A 6,000-nucleotide genomic window follows, 5' to 3' on the forward strand; every position below is an offset into this window, starting at 1 on the left:
TGAGCAAAAATGTACAATTTGTTGTATGTTACTAAAATATATCTAGAGTTATGATATGTATATTTGATATACATATCATTTTAATTATCCCGAATATAGTAAGTAAGCATTAAAAGAATGTAATTTAGATTACAACTCTTTTAATTGGTATATATAATTCGGAATAATTAAATAAGTTTTTAAATAAACATTAAAGATTATAATTCAGATTATAAGTCTTTAATGTATATTTAATTGAATTAATTAAATAATATTTTATTATTAATTCGAAATAACTTTAAAAACCCTAAGATATTAGGGTAATGGATATAAAAGGGTGTGTTAGGTCTAGCAGCCATTTTTAACACACACACATAAACATTCATCCGTTTTTCTCTCAAAACAGTTTTGGGAAAAACAAATATTGCTCTCAATCGGGTGAACTGAGTAGAGGCCAATACGTGATTTCGTTGAGGCTTACGATTTGAACCGATCTACACCACCAGTATTCACTGTTGTTCTTGCTATTTTTCAAGGAACCCGCTGTAAGTATTCACATCCCTTCCTCCCGATTTCGGTTTTATGTACTTGGATCGCTGGTGAGACTTTCGAGTTTTGTTTCTTCTGCGCCGTGGGGTGCGCCGACGATCCCAACAATGTAAGTATTTCCAAATGAAGAAACAAAAAAACCCATGTAATCGATTCCCCAAACATAAAAAATCTCAAAAATTTGTATCAGATTAAACGAAATCTCATTTATACAACTTAAATTACATGTACATTGACATTTTTCACAAGTTTTACAAAATATATAAGAATCTCGAAAGCTGTTAGGCCAAAAGAAACTACATTCAAGTATTTTATGAGCTGTATGTTTTGGCCCAAAATGACCATCACAAGAGTAAGAGTGACAAAATTGTAAAATTGAATTTACCTCATTTTCGACAATAAATCGCCGAATTACATGATTCAAGCAGTGCTTCCATAAATAAGGATCGCCTCAAATATAATATCGGGATTCTTGATTAATTCGATTGATTTCAGCTCTTGGCAAATCTAATGGTAACTTACATGTGGCCAAATAATTGACCATATCCGCAAACCATTGAGTCATGCTTTGCGCCACCATCAGGTTTTCTTTAGGAAATTCTTCTCGAAGTGGTGGATCAGTTATGGAAAGGGGAATTCAACTCAAGTGGCACGCTACCAGATTTTTGCACCCCTTCTTATCCTTGATTTCTAAGTTAAACTCCTGTAAAAGCATGATCTATCGGATAAGTCTTCGTTTTGCCTCTTTTTTGCTGATCAAATATCTTAAAGCTGCATGATCAAAATAAACAATAATTTTAGTGTCAAGCAAATAAGATCTAAACTTTCCTAAAGCAAAAAATTATAGAAAACAATTCTTTTTCCGTTTTGGAATAATTTCTCTGAGTCGAATCTAAGGTTCGAGATGCATAAGCTATGACATATGGCTCTTTGTCAATTTTTTGACCGAGAACGGCTCCAACACTTGTTTCTGATGCGTCACACATAAGTTCAAAAGGGTAATTCCAACATGGTAGCTTAACAATTGAGGCTGCAATAAGCTTCTCCTTTAATGAATCAAATGACTCCATGTATTTTGAATTAAAATCAAACTCTTGATCCTTTTGAAGTAGATTGCATAAATGTTGTGCTATCTTCGAAAAATCTTTAATAAACATGTGGTAAAATCTTGCAAGTCCAAGAAAAGAATGAATTTCCCTAACAATTATGGGGTAAGGAAGTGAGCGTAGAACATCTGTTTTTGGTTTATCAACGACAATCCCCATTGAAAAAACAATATGACCTATAATTAAACCCTTATCAACCATAAAATGACATTTTTCGTAATTTAAAATAATGTTAAATTCTAGGCACCGTCTAAGAACATTTGTTAAATTTAATAAACATTCATTAAACGAATTACCGTAATCAGTGAAGTCATTCATGAAGACTTCAATACATTTCCTGAGATATTCAGAGAAAATACTAACCATACACTTTTGGAATGTAGCAAGTGCATTGCATAGTCCGAAAGGCATACATCGGGAAGCAAAGGTGCCAAAGGGACAAGTGAATGTTGTCTTCTCCTGATCTTTTAGTGCCACTGGAATCTGGAAAAATCCTGAAAAGCCATCAAGACAACAATAATGAAATTTACCAGCTAATCTTTCTATCATTTATCTATAAATAGAAGAGGAAAATGGTATTTTAGAGTTAACAAGTTAAACTTACTATAATCGATGCAAACTCTCCATCAATTCTAAACTCTTGTTGGAACTAACTCACCTTCCAAATTTTTAATTACCGTAACTCCTGTTTTGTTCGGAACCACATGGACTAGACTTACCCAATTACTATATGAGATTGGGTAAATTACATATGCATCAAGAAGTTTATGGATTTTCTTTTTCACTACTTCCATCATAGGAGGATTTAATCGGCGTTGTCCTTCCCTTGACAGTTTTGCTCTTTCTTTAATCTTGATTTTGTTCATGCAAGTCGAGAGGCTAAGTCCCTTGATATCGGCAATACTCCAACCGATTTCCCTTTTATGCGTTCGTAACACTGTTACCAAGTCATCCTCTTCTTTTTTTCGATAACTTACTTGAGATAATAACCGACAAAGTTTTGTAATGTATACTTTAAGTGGTCCGATAAATCTTTCAGATCAACTTGAGGTAACTGTATAACAGAATGTGACAACTTAGGATTTTAAGGAATAAAACATGAATCAGAATTAACCGAAAATATTATTTTAAACCCCCTAGTTTCATAGTCAAGTTCTTCGAATTCCCTACACAGATTATCAACAAAGTTGTGTTCTATAAATTTTTCAACGGCAGGATCAATGACATCTACAAAGTTTATATTAGCAGCATTATCAGGATAACACATTGCTTTGTATACATCAAATTTTACGATCTCATCGTCAAACTCCATTGTAAGAATTCTACTTCTTACATCGATTTTTGTATTCGTTGTACTAAGGAAGGGGTGACCCAAAAGTATCTCAAAGCAAGTATTTGTTCGCTTGTTTTCCATGTCAATGCCATAGAAATCCAATGGAAATATAAGCTCATTTTCCTTAACTAATACATCTTCCAAGAGTCTTTCAGGATATATTATCGATCGATCCGCCAACTGTATTGTTATTCTTGTATCCTTTAAAGGCTCATTAGAAAGTAAGTTGTACACAGATAAATGCATTATATTAATACAAGCTCCTAATCACACATTGCATGTTTAATTCCAACTTTACCAATTTTGCAAGGTATAGTAAACATATATTGATCTTTTAACTTTGGTGGAAGATTTCATTGGAAAATAACTGAAACATGCTCTCATATATTCACCTTTTCTGTTCTGATAAGACTTCTTTTCATGGTACATAAGTCTTTAATAAATCTAGCACCTTGGTATTTTTTAGATTACGCAAAAGAAGGGTATGTTGATTTCAACATTTCGAAACACCTCCAGAAGAATTTCATTCTCTTCAGCTTGATTGTCTATTTTTACTAATCTATAAGGAAAATGTGGTGGAGTTTCATAGGGAGATGTGTCGAATCAGGCTTTGAAACTTTTTCTTCTTTCTCTGGGGATTTGCGTCAATCCCCTTTTCTTTAGGAGGTTTTGCGCCAACTGCTTCTTCTTCTATTTGGGATTTTGGATCTTCTTCATTCCTTTGTGGGTTTACCCAACATCCTCTGGGACTGGTTGTTCGATAATTATACCACTTCAAAGAGTGATGCCGTTTATATTCTCTCTTGGATTTGACACCGTTTGAGAAGATAACTTCCCTCGTGATTCTAATCTTACCACGGTTTGAGCCAGCTGGCTTATTTTTTTATCCAATTCTTGTAGATGGGCCTCGGTTTGATTTTGGAACTTTTCCTTGGACAAGGCCAAACGTTCAACAATGGATTTGATAGAGGACTTTTGTGGTTGAATGTTTGTGGGGGTCTTTACTGATAGGCTTGATTTTGCCTTGTGTTTTACCCATAACTCAGATTTGGATGGTTTCTCATCCCGGATTATAAATATTGGAGTATGGGTTATAGGGTCTCTGGGGAGGTCCCAGAAAGTCCTCTACATCATTTTCTTTTGCGCCAACTTATCTCGTGAACTTGTCGGTTGGGTTCAGTTGAAGTGCCAAACTGCTGAGAGTTGGCAACCATTGTCGAAATTAATTCTCTTGCTGCAGCTGGTGTTTTTGTTGAACTATATTTTGATATACAAATTAAGACAAAATGTTTTTGTACTTGAATTGAATTTTTTCAAATTTTTTCAAAGTTTTCAAAAATAATTCAAAGTCCATTTAAAAGTAGAATTGAGCACAAAATGATTTTCTGGACAAGAAGTATTGATATTGTTCTTACAGTATCGATACCTCATGAACAATACTGATACTGTTCATATGGTACCAATACCAAAGGTAAGGGAAGTATCGATACTCATTAGGTAATATCGATACTACCAGCATTGCTCAAATTCCAGAATGCAAAAATGATACCGATACCCAAAGGGGTATCGATACTACTCTACATAGTAGTATCAATACCATAGGCATAGTATCTATACCATCAGGCCCCAACGACTAGTAACAGCTAGTTGATTTATAAATAGCAAATGTAGTATCGACACTCCCTTTAGGAGTACCGATACCCTCTGTTATGGGAATTTTTATTTTGCATAAAAATTGATCCCTAACGACTCCAATACACTCCCAACGGCCACAATAACATTCCAACATATAAATACAAGTCGAGGACACTTGAAGAAAGGTTGGAACACTTATCCAAGTAATCAAACACAAGAGAAGAGCTTTTCACTCTTTATTACAATTCTCTTGTAAATATTTTGTTCTTGTGAGCTTAAATTTGTAAACACCAACCTAGAGAGATTTCTTTGTTTACTTCTTTTATCCTTTTGTAAAAGGGGTTTGGTTCTATCTTAGCAAATTAAAAATATAGGGAGTTGTAAAGGTTACTCTTGATCCTTGAAAAAGAAAGTACAAATTAGTGAATTTGTTAGAAAATCCTTAGTGAGGAGCTAAGGTAGTGGAGGTAGACTTAATTGAGAAGTCGAACCACTATAAATCCTTGTGTTCATTGTCTTATCTTTTACCCTCCTTACTCCCTAAACAAAATTTTATCAATTCACCCCATTTGCACATTTTTTGATTGTTTGATTTGAGCCTTTTCGATCCTAACAGTTTTGTTCACAAGAGCTCCTGCACTAGCAGTGTCTATAGTTTTCATCTCCATTGGAAGCAACCCTTCATAGAAATACAGGATGAGTGTTTTCTCGGATAATCCATGCTATGGACAACTTGCACAAAGCTTTTTAAATCGCTCCAGTAATCGTAAAGCGATTCTCCATCTTTTTATCTTATTTCCAGAATGTTTCTCCTTAATTCACTTGCTTTTTCTGATGGGAAAAACCTATCAAGAAAAATCTGAGTTAAATCAACCCAAGTATTTATAGAATTTGGAGGTAAATAAAATAGTCATTCTTTGGCTAAACCATATAAAGAAAAAGGGAAAGCCCGTAGTTTTATTTGGTCTTCAGATACTCCGTGAGGTTTCATCCGTTAACAAACCATATGAAACTTTATGAGATGTTTGAGTGGACGTTCATTGAGAAGCCCATGAAATATAGGAAGAAGATGAATAAGGCCCATTTTTAGTGTAGAATGAGTTATGCCTTGAGGAAAAATGATGTAGAGAGGTTGTTGTACGGCAGGCGCCGCAACTAACTGTCAAATCGTATGATCTGCCATTGGTTCTGGCGTGTTCTCTGTGCCTAGTGTATCTTCGGTTATTGGTTTTTCGTTTGTATCAAAGGAAGATGATCCTTCCAGATTTAATTCAACATGCTTTATAGATATGGAAAACCCCAACTCGGACTATGTTGCCTCAATGAGAATCGAGCTCGATCTCAATTTCCCTTAGTGGACTGCCGCTAAGTGTGTACACAGGAAGTCGAACATGCTAC

The sequence above is a fragment of the Hibiscus syriacus genome, unplaced genomic scaffold (assembly GCF_006381635.1).
Source record: "Hibiscus syriacus cultivar Baekdansim isolate YM2019G1 unplaced genomic scaffold, ASM638163v2 tig00110418_pilon, whole genome shotgun sequence".
Classification (NCBI taxonomy): domain Eukaryota; kingdom Viridiplantae; phylum Streptophyta; class Magnoliopsida; order Malvales; family Malvaceae; genus Hibiscus; species Hibiscus syriacus.